Genomic DNA, 14,539 nt, shown 5'->3' with positions numbered 1-14,539 from the left:
CCTGCAGGACTGGACCAGTGCAGAATATTCCTCCTTGGAGGTGAATCGCGTCCTCCATCCTTTGTAGGCCTTTCTTTTTAGCCTGAGGAGGTCTGCTAGGTCCCTGGAGAGTCAGGGGGGCTGCTGTGCCCTCTTGCTGCCTTTCCTCCGAGATGGAATATATTTAGCTTGTGCATTGAGGATCGCTCCCTTGAGCAGAAACCACTCTTCTTGAACTCCCCTTTCCCTGGGGTCATGGTCCCTTAGGGCCTGACTGACAAGCCTCCTGAGCTTGTCAAAGTCGGCTTTTCTGAAGTCAAGAACTTCTGTGCTGCTGATTGACTTGCCAGCTTTACGGCGGGTGGTGAAGGTGATCAGCTCGTGGTTCTTGTCACCCAGCTTCCCATTGATCACTAGGTTGCCGATTCGGTCATCCCCAGTAGCCAGTACCAGGTCAAGCAGTGCTTTGCCTCTCGTTGGCCCATAGACTTCTTGAGTCAGGTAGAGGTCATCCACACATGAGAGGAAGCTTTGCAACCTCTCGGATTTTGCTGAGTGATCCTCCCACGAGATGTCTAGTAATTGAAGTCACCCATGACAACCATGGTCATGGAGCACGCGGCCTCAGCCAGTTCCCAGGTGAACTCCTGGTCAAGCTCTTGACTTTGGGTGGGAGGTCTGTAGTAGACTCCCACCGTTGTGTCCCCTGTGCCCTGTTCCCCAGAAGGTCTCCAGTCATCCACCCTGGTCTCCAATATCAGCTTGCAGGGACGCGTAGCTTTCCTTAACATAGAGAGCTACACCCCTCCCTTTTTATCTACATGATCCCTCCTATACAGGGTATAGCCATCTATATCCATGGTTCAGTCATGGGTGGAGTCCCACCAGGTCTTTATTATCCCTGTGACATCGTAATTATTTGCATTGAGCAGGAGGGTGAGCTCTTCCTGCTTATTCCCCAAGCTCCTGGCATTTGTGTACAGGCCGGCAAGTATCCCCTTGGGGGCTCTTGCCTTGCCCACAGATTGTACCAGGGCTGGGGCAGGGGTGGGCTCCCTTAAGTGCCTTGGTCTGCTGGCTTTGCAAGGGTCGCTCAGTGGCGGCAGTCCCCCTGTCCCCCAGCGGGCTTAGTTTAAAGCACGGTGGAGAAGGTCAGCCAGTCTGGCTGAGAAGAGCCTCCTCCCCAAGGAGGGAGATGAAAGTATAAGATAGATGAACAAAAGAGATCTATTCCAGCTCCGAATATGACCAGGCAATGAGATTCAATGCACAATAATGGAGAGCCAGCCTGAGGTTTTTGAATTCAATGAACGTAATTCCACAGAAAGCAAGCACAAATGCTACTCTGCCCTGTAGTTGTTCTTTCGCTCGAGTCTAAAGAAGAAGAGAAGTCTCTTTTGTGATCATAGTTGTTTTGTCTTTCTCTCAGCAGATATTGGCTCTGTTAAATATTTACTTTTCAACTAACATTCTTCCTATCTAGTTAATTCATTTTCAGACATTATTTATTTTTTGTTTGTCTGAAGACTGTTTTGTTTGGCTGCTGGGTAAAGCCTTATTCTTTTGACAGGCCTTTTCACCGAGTCTTTAAAACTTTTCTTTGAAGTCAGCTCAGAAACATGGATCTCACTTTTACGGTTTTCACTTCCAGTTTAAAACCAGTTAGCAATAGCATGAACCAATAAATACCCACCCAAGCTAACCTTCAGTTTGACAGATCTTGTCAAATATTCAGGACTATGTGTAATATAGGACAAGATTTTCAATCTTTTTGGTTGGGGTACTTCTGGCAGCAGGTCGAGAAGTGGGGAGTCCCCTGGCGGCCGGTCGACAAGCAGGGGGGACCGGGGTCCGTGCACGGCAGCAAAACTGGAAGTGCTAGTGGTTTCTCTGCGCCGCTGCCGCGTACCCCCTGGGGCCTTCCAAAGTACCCCTGGAGTACGCGTACCCCTGGTTGAAAACCCCTGATATAGGATTATACAATTTTACAAAAGGACTCTAAGAAAGAAATGTGTTTAGAATAGGTCTGAAACTTAGTTTACTATATCCCCTTGTAATATGTGGTGAACTTCAGTACATTTAGAAGCTATTGAAAGGTTTTATCCCCTGCATGCATGGTGTTTCTAGTACTGTGAACACATGCTAACCTAATGGAATACTTACTGGTAATGGCATGTGGTAGTGGAATTCGTTTCTTTAGTTGGGGTAGAACAAATGGTGTAGGCTCTAGTGGCTAGGTCATCAGATCGGAACTCAAAATGCATGGGCTGAATGCCTGGCTTGGTCATCTAATCTGCCTTTGCATCACTGCTCCATATATTTTTGTTTTAGGGTATGGGGCAGTATTCCCAGAGGAATGTGTTCAGCAAATCTACTCATGACCATAGCTATGGAGCTTAGAGCCATCTAATACCCAGATGCCATAAGCAGACCTTTACCAGAGAAGTGGAGGTGTTATAAAGATGGTGGCATTTCATCAGTGTTCAGTACAAATGATTCCTGCACCTTTTTCTATCATGAGAATAATCATATCTTCTAGTTTCTGGACTTAATCAATTTATAATAAAAAGTGGGAATAAAACCTTTCACTCAAAGGCAGAAATGACAATAGGGCAACTGTAGTTTCAGTGAAAGAAAATCAGCTATCAAAATGGATCAGAGAACGTGGCATTTTTTTAATTAAGTTGTTTAAATTCTCCAGCCAACTGTCACACAGAAAAGCAATGAGCTAGCCAGAGGCAGAAAAATAGAGCCTCCAGTAACCAGGAGTAATCATAAAACTTGTCTTTAATGATGATGTAGCAACTGTAGCTAAGTTAAAAAAAAAAATAATGGAAACATTTTAAAGAATTTGATTTATAGATAAATAAATGTAATTTTTGAGCCCATGCAGTACAATTATCTCTTAGTTATCAGGTATAGTAGTTGTGCTGAGAACTCTGTTTTTCTAGGAACTTCTCTGTGTTAGTGATACTTCCAGTTAGAGATACTTGAATAACAGTGACTGAACTAAGCAAGGAATAGTCTGAAGTTTTGAGAAGGTAGCTAACTTAGTGTGTCTTGACACTCTCAGGTTGAGTTTCTGCAATATTCAGATCTTCGCTAAATAGGGCTTGTAGCTTCATCCCCAAAAGATCTGCTAGGCTCTTTCACTCCTGCTTCTTTTGTCTGATTATACCACTTTCTTGTGTGAGATATCCTATTCAGTTTCTGCAGCTGTCTGACAGGCCTCTCTGGACATCTACAGAAGCCAGAGTATATGTGTACGCTGCGATGTAAATGTTTGAGTTATCATATTCCACTGGGTCCTTTTTCCTTTTCAGTGGAAGAAAGAGCATTTTCTAAGGCTGCCCCCTCCACCTCTGACTCCATATCTTCTTCTCTGATATGTTATATTTTCTGAAGGTTTTCCCATGGTCTTTCCTTTTATATTGTTTCTTTAGAATTTTACAGCTAGGTTGGTGAAAGTGCTCAGCACCCAGCAACTCGCATTGGGAGCAGGATATCTCCTGCAGTAAAGTGGATGAATGAGATTTGGAGAAACAAGAGCAACAGAGCTTGGCAGATCTGAAAATAAGCGCCACTTATTGAAGGTTTGTGGGATGGAACGCATTTTCCTTTCAGCTGTTTGTGAACAATGCCAGCTGCTAGGTTCTGAGCCTTTTTGAAAGTCTGGGTACTTCACTGAGGTGCCTAAATAGGAGATGAATACTTTGAAGATCCAGCTGCTTGTTTAGCTGCCTCCAATATGAATTGTTTTGTACTGAGCTCTCTTGACAGTATGCCCCTGAGCCTCTGAAATCGTTGATTATAAAATCACACCAGATTGAAGAGTGAGACATCTCTATGTATTTTTCTGACTTCAGCTAAGGTCAGGCTATTTGATATTTGCTAGAGCAGAAAGCTTATCAATAATGCATCAATGACTGCTCTCTACCATGTCCAACCCCAAAGTTAACAGCACCTTTTAAAAAGTACTTCCAAGACACAACCTGTATGTAGGTCCTAACCTCTGTTGAAGCTTTCAAGGCTGTCTGTCAGCACGGTAAACTCTGTAATAGCTTTGTTTACATAGACATCAGCCTCCTGCAAGGCAAATAGGAGTCCAGACAAATTGCAGCTGCCTCCTTCACATCTGGAGTTCAGTTGGCAGAACGTTATAAAGCAAGATGTTCACCTCCCTGTGCAGTTTCCCCGCCAGCGCCTGGCTAAGTGTGCTGCAGTGATGCCTCACCAGAGCTTCCCTGAGCTCACTAGAGCTCACCCTGAAGCAGGGTCAGAGCAGCCTCTAAAGGCACAGAGTGGAGGTTGACAGGACAAAAATAGAACCCTGGTTTTGGACTTTTATGTGTTTATTAAATGTGAAGTAGTAATAAAAAAAAAAAAAGTGTTGAACTGACCATCCTGGAGCCCTAAGTTGCCTGTTGATTCAGAGAAGAGGAGGTATACAATATAGGCTAGGCAACAGCATTGCTAATTTCTCTGTTAACTCTGTGGTTCTGTTGCTGTAGTTCTATCATGTCCTTGACCTCTACAGAAACTGTCAAAAAAGCCCAAAGATGCAAACTGAGGAGGGGTACTTCAGTGATGTGAATGCTTGTAAAATAACCACTGGACAGAAGCCATTGGTCCTTTTCAGTTGGACAGCAAGCCATTTTTGGAAGGTAAAAGATGTGAAATGTGGGATTTTTCAAAAACACTCAAGGTGGACCTTATTCTGCTACCATTGGCATTAACAGTAAAACTCTCATTGACCTCAGTAGGAGCAGCCAGGCCAAGCCTGTGTGCTTTTGGAAATCTCAGTCAGACAGCTGCCTTCAATCTATCCCACTCCAATTACCTGAGCCATCCAACTTACCAAATGGAGGTGTCTTCATGGGACTTCACCCTTTTGTCCCTTAAAAGCTCCCTTGGTAGAAATAGATTTCACCCAATGAAGCAGGTCAGCCATGCTAGGATCTGCCCATTGATTGTGCCTGTTAATGAGTGGTGTGTTCCCCTGGGGCTTATGAGACTTGGTCCTGTATACCATAGAAATTCCTTGGCAGGATTGGGCTCTTCAAGCCCTGGAAGTACCTGTTTGAGTTTCCAGGCTTTGAAAGATGCCTCCCCAGAATTCCTGAGAGGGTGCATCACATTGGAAACCCCGACTTTTCCTACTTAATGAGACACCCTGGAGATCCCAGCGAACACGGCTCAGTAAGCGAGGGCACCCTGACCTTTGCACACTTACCGAGCCCCCAGAGATCTAGGGGCATGTCTCAGTAAGCAGGGAAATGCAGTCAGGCACTCTTGGGACTTGAGAAGGCCGATCCTGCCCAGGAATTCCCAGGTGCACAGGATCAGGCTCCTTAGAGCACCTCTCTGGGGCAGCAGGAGAAGCAGGCAGCTCCAGGCTGCCCATGCTCTCCTGTCATGAAGCAAATAGATATCCAGTGCAATAAAGCAGCACAAATTATTGCTACCTTATGTTGTGGCTACTTTATGGCATGACAAGAGGTATGGATGTGTATTTGCTTTCATTGTGTGCCACCAGAAAATTGTTTATGGTGGCACAAATGGGACATATGGCGATGTCTGTTTCCGCCCCTAGTCTTAGAAAAAGAAGTTTTTGATTTGTGATAGTTAAATGAAAATTGGTCTGTGCAAGTCATTAACAGCAGCTCTGGAGAATCAGGTTGCTCATACGGACATGAGCCGCCAATGTGAGGAAGTGGTCAGTAAGGCTAACCGCACCTTGTTGTGCATCTACAGGTGCATTATAAGCAGGTCCAGGGCAGTGATCCTTCTCCTCTATGTGGTGCTGGTCAGGCCTCAGTTGGAGTACTGTGTCCAGTTCTGGGCACCGCACTTCAAGAGGGATGTGGCTAGCTTTGAGAGGGTCCAGAAGAGGGCCGCTCACATGGTCAGGGGGCAGCAGGCCAGGCTCTATGGAGGTAGACTAAAAGGCCTGAATCTATTCAGCCTCCACAAGAGAAGACTGAGAGGGGATCTGGTGGCCCTCTATAAACTCGCTAGGGTAGACCAGCAGAAAATAGGTGAGGCTCTGTTCCCCTGGGCACCACCTGGGATAACAAGGAATAACGGCCACAAATTGACTGAGAGGAGGTTCAGGCTTGATATCAGGAGGCATATTACTTTACAGTTAGTGCTGCCAGGCTCTGGAATGGGCTCCCAAGGGAGGTGGTGCTCTCCCCTGCCCTGGGGGTCTTCAAGAGGAGGTTGGCAAGATATCTGGCTGGGGTATTACGATCCCAGCACTTGTTCCTGCCCAGTGCAGCGGGTCAGACTTGATGATCTGTTCAGGTCCCTTCCAACCCAAACTGTTGGATGGAAAATGTGTGAGTCTGTATTTGAGTGTGTATGCATGCAAGCAGAGTGTTTTGGCAGGAATGAAACAGTAGGAGCTCATAGAAGTCTTCAAGAGGGGCAAATCTTTATCCATAGAAGGTAATGCTTTGTGGCATAAACTTTTTCTTAGGAAACCATATAAGTGCAAAGGAATCCTCCAGCTTCTAGGGATGGAACTTTCATGTCCCCTAAACATTCTCATTTTGGCACTTCATAGTCCTGCTTAGTCCCTGTCCTGGTGATTTGGGCACATGGGGAAGGAGTCTAGACAGGATTTACTTCTTGACCACAGAGGCTAATGTTTGGAGAACATTGCATTAATTGTGTTTACTAGATCTTTACCAACAAGAAAAGAAGCCAGAGAGTCTACTGATGGACTAGAACAGGGGTTCCCAACCTTTTAATGCTGCAGACTGGAAGTGACTGCGGACCAGGAAAATGGTAGACCAGCAGTGACCATCATATCATAGAATCAGAGAAGTTGGGTCGGAAGGGACCTTGTAGATCTTCAAGTCCGACCCCCTGCCTGGGCAGGAGAAAAACTGGGCTCAAATGACTCTAGCCAGGTAGGCATCAAGCCTCTTCTAAAAGACACCGAGGGTAGGAGCCAGCACCACTTCCCTTGGAAGCTGGTTCCAGATTCTAGCCGCCCTGACCGTGAAGTAGCTCTTGCGGATGTCTAATCTAAACCTACTCTCCAACAACTTGTGGCTGTTATTCCTTGTTATGCCAGGGGTGCTAGAGGAAACAAGATCTCACCCAAACCCTTCTGGTCCCCCTAGTGAGTTTATAGATGGTCACCAGGTCCCCCCTCAGCCTTCGCTTGTGAAGGCTGAACAGGTTCAGGTTCCGCAGTCTCTCATTGTAGGGTCTGGCTGGTAGTCCCCGGATCATGCGGGTGGCCCTCCTCTGGACCCTCTCAATGTTGTCCACATCCCTCCTGAAGTGGGGCTCACAGAACTGGATGCAGTACTCCAGCTGTGGCCTGACCAGTGCCACATAGAGGGGAGGATCACCTCCTTGGCCCTGCTTGAGATGCACCTGTGGATGCACGACAAGGGTCCAGTTAGCCCTGCCAACCGTAACCTCGCATTGTCAGCCCATATTCATCTTGGAGTCAATAATGACTCCAAGATCCCTTTCTGCAGTATAAAAAAGGTTTGGCTACCGGTCCACAGTATGCTGGTCACTTCTAGACTTCTGGTCTGGCAGCCAACCCTTTGCAGCCTGGTAGTGGGATGTGACCCGGGGGTTGGGAACCCCTGGACTAGAATGATGTCATACAACATCGGAATAAGCCTAGCCATAGGAACTTTATCATGAATTTCATGATGAGCTCCTCCAGGTACTGTCAGCAGATCAAGCCAATCACTCTATCATAACTTCACCCTGAATCAACAGAGTCTCAAAGATGCCATGTGCATGTGAGCTAGCCAATGGTACAGGCCTGAAACAAGGACTAGAGACTTCCGTGAAATGGAACAGCTGGTTGTTATTAGCGAGCTGTTTCGTAAGTAAGCTCTCTGTGGTTTTTGTACATATGTGCATCCTGGACACATTTCCTCCATTGCATTCATCAGTGACAGAACAAAAAAGCTGCCTGATTTTTGTACACATGGGCACCATTAAAGCATTTGATCAAGTTTTTGTGGTCTGCAGTTTTTTGGTGAGTGCATAACTCTCTCACTCATGGAAGTTATATAGGCAGTTTCTTGAGTCATTCATGCCTTAGAGAACTGAGCGTTGCTAGATTCAGCACCCATTATTTTCTTGCTGTGCTGTGCAGCTCTACACAACTTGGTGCATTAGCTATACCTAAGAAACTGTTCTCAAAATGGAGCTGTAGCATGTTTTCTGAAATAAGAATAATGTTTTAGCTATAGTCTGAGACAAGTGTGTATGGATAAAGGGGCATGTGAAGCTTACCTCCTCATGTTGAGACTAAGGAATCATGCTTTTTAAAGTTAAAAAAAATACGCAGCAAACCATTCCCTAGACTCTGTTCCTTCCCCCCATCACAAAACTCTCCCAACTTAACCACCCAAAATACCAGTTTTCAATATGTAGAATTGGACTAGGAACTAATAGTATAATTTGCGTGTTTCTTTTCAGTTTCCAGTCTCTTTGATATTCTTCTTTGCTTGAAGATAAACCTGTCTCACTATTTCTGTCCAGCATATCCTAAACTGTGGGTGTTTGCTGTTCATCTCTTGATGGTGAAGAGCAATGCAATTAAACATCACAGTAGCATTACTCTGGGCTGTACAGAATCTATGTGCAGGGATTTCAAAGAGACCTAGATCATGTGTGTTTCATTTAAAATGGAAAGCTTGAACTCTTCTGTAGCATACAGGGCAAACAGCAATAGTCTTTTTAGGGTGTCTTTGCTGTACACTGACTCCACATCTTTGTCAACATTTTACAGTTCCTCTCCCAAGAAAATGGCTTGTCGTTCTGCCCCGTTGCCTGTTCACTGATTTCTTTGTTCACTTTTTGCTACTGAGACTGTTTCTTGGAATTGTTACCCTTCCAATGACTTGAATTTTTAGTTCATTTTTAAATGATCCCTGGAGCAGCCACAGCTACAAAAGCGCATAGGTGGCTTGGCAGTTTTTAGGGTTGTCCCTGTCTAGGAGGGGCTTAATAAATGGGCTTAGTTTCATTCCTTTTCATAATGACCACATGTCTCATACCTGCATCATCAATTAATATTTATTTCAGAGTTTCTTTTTTTTTTTTACTTTAATATGTACATTTTGTTTGCAGTTGTGATGTAGTACTTGAATGAATACAACGGCCCTCTCCAAAAGTGGGGTTTTCAAAAGCACACCAGTGACTTTCAGAAGCATAAGTTCCATTGAAAGTCAAAGGCAGACAAGGTTCTGTGGGTAAATGTGATATCTTTTATTAAACCAACTAAATAGTTGGAAAAATTGTTTTTTGGAAGCTTTCAGGCACAAACACACTTGTTCAGGCATATAAAGAGTGTGCAGGTAAAATATGTGCTCTCCTGGGTAGAATAGAAGCCAAAATGTAAAATTCAGGTCTGTGAAAATGCAAATGTGTGGCAGGGAGGATCAGAGGGGTGGAAGACAGGTGGAGCTTGGAACGGAAAATGTTGAACTGCTGACAGAAGAATGTAGCTGGTAAACTGTAGACAGGTTACCTGGGGTTATCAGATGCCAGGCAGGTTATAATGTGCCATAAATCCAATGTCTATATTTAGTCCATGATTTTTTTTGCATCCAGTAGATTTCTGAAGTGAAGTTGATAGGCTCGTTTCTCTTGCATATTTTTCATCAGGGCATTTAGTGCACTGGATGAGATTATATTACATTTCTGGAGGTGCAGGTGTAAGATCCAGGAACAGTGATAGTTCTGTTGTGGGGTGTACTTATGGTTGGAGTGGTGGAGATATGTTGGCAGATTTTATATTTCTTGTCTTGGCATAGTCTGAATCCATTTGGTGTGGCTTGGATCATAGGAAGTTTGCTTCTGGTGATAAGGTGGATGAGGTTTGGTGCTTGTTTAAAGAGTCGTGTATTTCTACTGACTCCTCTGTAAAAAATGAAACGCCATAACCAGAAGGAAATATGAATACATCCTGCTAACCAAGAAACAACTTTGAGGTAAAGAGACTATTCCAACTTTTCTCTGAGCTGAATTTGCATATAAAATGAACTTTCCCAAACAGGAGATTTTTACCACCTTCAACTCTCCTATGAAATATGAACTTTCATTTCTACTCAAGAGAACTTTTACAATCTTTTCTCTGATGCTTGATGAAGGGTGTTTGTACCTGAAAGCTTGCAATTAAAGATTTTGTTTTGAAAAAATGTAGTTGGTCTGATAAAAGATATCACCTTTACCATGAGTCCTGAATCCTTGTTGGGTGAAAGCTCTTTTGAGATTAGTGAGGTGATGGTTGTGGGTATTCTCCATAAATTTGGTGGTATTGGAGGGCTTGGCTATATATTACAGCTTTCTTGGTGTCTTTAGGGTGATTGCTGATTCTGTGTAGATATGTAAGTTGGTCTGTGGGTTTTTTGTATATGGTGGTTTGTATTTTACCATTCTGGATGTTGATCATAGTGTCTAAAAAGACTACCCTATAGCAAGTGTATGATCAGCTCATCCACTGTACCCATGTGCATACAGTGCGAGACAATGTTCCGAATCACACAGTACCACACTCTCCTCTGAATGTCCAAGCTGCAGTGGGAGACTGATCACATATTCTAGAAAGCCATTTAGATGCTGGTTCTTACATTTCTTTTAACAGTAGTATTTCCATTTTCTGTCTTTTACACTGCTGAATGCGTCCCATTCAAAGCCTATCATCATTATTTGCACCATCCAACTACTTCTTGCTTCATCAGAGCTTCCTACACTGATCTTGGTCTTCTGTTCCTCAGCAGTAATGCAAAGTGGAAAGGTTTTGCTAGACAATAAATCCAGGATTGAACACTTAAGAAATGAGGGTGTTCTAGAGCAAACAGTTTTATCTGCAGACATTTATTGGATGGTTCATGGTTCACACGCTTATTAGGCCCTGCATTGCTTTTAGACGTAACAGCCAGATGGCTGCATGTTAGGAAATACTCTGCTATTCTCTCCCTTTTGAAGTGTCTTGGTTTCCCACACACCACCTCAGCTAAATGAAACAAAGATGGCATTACATATGTTAGGAGCAGCACTGAGAACTAACCACGTTAGATTGACAAGATCCAGTTTGCCCCCAGATTTAGAACTGAATTAGGAGCTTATATTTTTAAGCCTTCTTTCAGCCCCCATGTTTGGTTTCAGTCTGCCCAGAGCTCGGAGAACACAGGTCCACTGGGAAAGTGGTTTCTTGTAGAAGTATTATAACTTTTGTCTGCATGCGGTTTTCAAGGCAGTTTTGGGTGTATAGACAGTATGGATCATATTGAGAATGGATGCTTATCCAAACTGAACCTACATTTAAAACATGTTTTAAACTTATCCATTATTTCTCAAAGTAACTTGACTGTAACAGTACAAGGTTTTTTGAATGGAGGGTGTGGTTTGATGTCTCTTAAGCAACACGGGTGGCATTTGGCTTTATCATTTTTACCCAAATTCTTCCTGAAGGCTGATGTGCAAATTCCAGCCTATATTACAGATTCCTGAAGAGACTTGTATATTGTTAAATGGTAGAAGCAAAGTTTGAAAAAATTCCTGATTAATAGGTCATTGGGTGCAAAGCTTAAGTCTATTTCAGCAATAATCTGTGAAGGTTTGTTTGCAGTTGTAGTCTGGATGGTTGCTCATGTTACACTTTTTTTGCTGTTTTTTCAGGGGAAGTTCTGTTCTGACTTTGTAGGCAAAATTGTAATATGCAAAGAGAAACATGGCTTGATCATATGTGTCCTTTCTGCTTTAGAATTATAGAAAATGCCTGTGTGAGCTCTGACCCCACCCTGGTAATTACTGAAAATTGCAAAATAAAGTATAGATTTCAGCCACTTCTGAGCAGCAGTTCTGAATACAAGTAGTACCACTCCAACACTTTCATTCTCCCTGTATGTCTTGTCAGAGGTCATGGAAACCTGTGGGTCCTGGTGTGAAAATCAAATTATTTAGAAACTCTTGTAGGGAAGTGTTTTTAAGTCTTGGGGAAAGAACAGTTTAGGATTCTGATGCTTCTTCACCAAAGTCTGTAGGCATCAACAAAAACAGGGTCTGGGGGCAGTGGTGACACATAGGGGGTGCATGGGGTTGCACATGCACCCCCTGAGAGCACTGGTGCACCCCCTGACAGGCTGCACTCCTCACTTAGGTGGCAGGCAGGCAGGAGCGCTGGCCAGGGAGCAGCACAGCTGCTCATTGGATGGTAAGTTTTGCTGCGGGGGAAGCCCCCTCCAGTTGCTTACTGGTTGCTGGGGGGAGGGGGAGCACATACCCCTCCTGACTAAGGTGGTATCAATCTCCCATGTATGGGTACAAAATTGCCAGGTCCCCATGGAAATAGTTGTTGAAAACTCTGCATCCCACAAGGGACTTACAGCATCACCTGCTGCTCCTGAAGGGTGTTATCTGTCATGACCTGCCACGCTGATTGTGCACATGCTAAGAGATGAAATTGTGTTTGTGGCCGAATTCCTGACTCCTCTAAGAAAAAGGACCTTATTATTTTGGTAGAGCCACTGCGCTGACCTGAATGTGACCTTTCTACTTAGTTGTTGATGTTTCTTTTCTGTTAGGTTAGATACTCAGCAAGTTGTGGGTTGTGAAGGATATGTGTACACATGTATCGTCCTCAGGTTTTTAATGTACAACATGTATTACAAAGATCTCAAAGCATTTGTATCTAACTAACAGTTAAGCATTATTATCGCCATTATATTATTAGCAGTATTTATCCCCTTATTTTTATTATTATTCTTTGCTGTGCCCTCTAATTCTATACATGATGTTCTGGATTCCATACAAGGCATTAGATGGGAAGTGATTTATAAAATTGGTTCAACTTGAGTTAGATTAAAATCAGGTTAAAAAGACAATGGGGAAAAGCTTATTTCTTTTCTTACTCCCTCCCTTCCACTCTACCACTTCCTCCTTATAGTGCTGCCACATTACATTTTTCCTTAAATCTTGCCTCATGATAACAGATCCTGTTTTCTCTGTTTAAAAATTGCAAATTCTCTGATGGAACCAAATTCTCTGATTTTTAAAAACCTCTAATCTGTGTTTTTCTGTGACTAAAATGAAACACCACTATCTGTCTATTTATAGGTGTATGTTATATATGTATGTATGTACCAGCTGAACATTTTTTTATTGATATATTTACCATTTTAAAACAATGTGGAAGCCTACCAGTGCCTCAATCATTATAATAAAATACATTCTAAATACCTACATATTTTGTCGTTTGATTAAAAAAACCAAAATCATAGAAAACCAGAGGTCCTCCTGTCCCCTTCACTCACCAGGATGTGGGTCCAGCTGTGGCGGCCCCCCCCCCCCACCGCTTTGTGGCACTGAGCAGCTCTGATACACCAGTGCACAGCACCCCCAGCCCTGCCAGTGTCCCTCACGCCTAACCCACAGCCCCCAACCCATGTTTTTCCATGGGAAATGGAAAACCTGGATTCCTGCTCATGATAGAGTAGTGGAATCGTTTCATTGTGAGCATGTCACTTTGAGTAAGGACAGGCAAGACTGCTGGCTTGCTGTGACTGAATTCCAAAATTTGAATGACTCCAAAAGTGCTGACTAGACAAACATTTGCAGTGATACTTTTTGAAGCAAAAGGGAGCAACAAGGTAAAAACTGAGCTGTTAATGAAGAGCTGAGCTGTTTAATGAACACAACATGACTGCTGCATGAGTGGCATTGCAGAATTGATAAGGTTAATTAATGCTAAGCGAACATGAGGTATTGCATGATTTATAGTCATTTCTTGGTACAGAACAAATAGCTTCAGAGATCCTACACTGAAAACAGCATGTGAAGTCAGAGTATCTGTCACCTTCCCGGTGAAGAAGGAATGTTCTGTAGCCAAAGGGTGGGTACAAGCGTTACATCTAGAGTGCCCAAACCGAGCCTAGGACAATTTAAATGGCTGTGTGCACATGTTCGTAGGGCTTAGGTCACCCTAAAAATGGTGTGCCCAATATCAAAACTACTTCTTATCTGATGAGAAATAACTTTAGATCAACCTGGGTTAATCTGACTTACCAAATGCTTTCACATGTTCCTAGCACTACCCCAGGCCTGGGAAAGCCCAGCCACTCTCCATAGCTCTGGGGCTGTGCCATTTTTACCCTGCCACCACTGTAAGCCCCCTCTTGCCCCCTCTTGCTTCCAGGCATGTGGCGATCTTTCCCAAAACTTATCCAGGTCCCACAAATGATTGTTCACACCTGAAGTTGGTAGACAGAGCTTTATGGGACCATATTACAATTTCCATCATGGGAGTAACAAACAGAAGGGTAAAGATGCCTCTGCAGAGACTTACCCATGTATCTTTTTCAGCATGGATATCAGCTACTTGGAGCAAAGTAACTACCTAGTTTTGCTTTAAAATATCATAGCTACCTGTGGCTCTGATAGGAATTATAATCACAGTGCAGCAATATTAAAATAAACAGTCATTCTAAAATCACATTAAAGGAATGAGCTTCGGCACCTCTTACCTGTAGTGAACTCATAGTGGTTTCATGCACTGGGGCTGAAGTAAGCA

At 43.6% G+C, this 14,539-nt stretch overlaps 1 protein-coding gene and 1 long non-coding RNA gene across 2 annotated transcripts in view; both read left to right on the top strand.

Annotated features, from left to right (window-relative positions):
• The window catches only part of LOC109315312, a 16,134-nt gene extending 3,101 nt beyond the window's left edge, over positions 1-13,033 (top strand). Inside the window, exons 2-3 of the long non-coding RNA XR_002102472.1 lie at positions 9,423-9,426; positions 12,380-13,033. This is a non-coding gene — a long non-coding RNA (uncharacterized LOC109315312). The remainder of the gene's footprint in view (positions 1-9,422; positions 9,427-12,379) is intronic.
• Positions 1-14,539, top strand: part of GPC1 (glypican 1) — a 348,272-nt gene that overhangs the window by 26,726 nt on the left and 307,007 nt on the right. The gene's annotated exons all lie outside the window — the stretch shown is intronic.

Source organism: Crocodylus porosus, unplaced genomic scaffold (genome assembly GCF_001723895.1).
Source record: "Crocodylus porosus isolate Cpor-Errol unplaced genomic scaffold, CroPor_comp1, whole genome shotgun sequence".
Lineage (NCBI taxonomy): Eukaryota > Metazoa > Chordata > Crocodylia > Crocodylidae > Crocodylus > Crocodylus porosus.
This window is presented reverse-complemented; position numbering and strand designations above follow the sequence as displayed.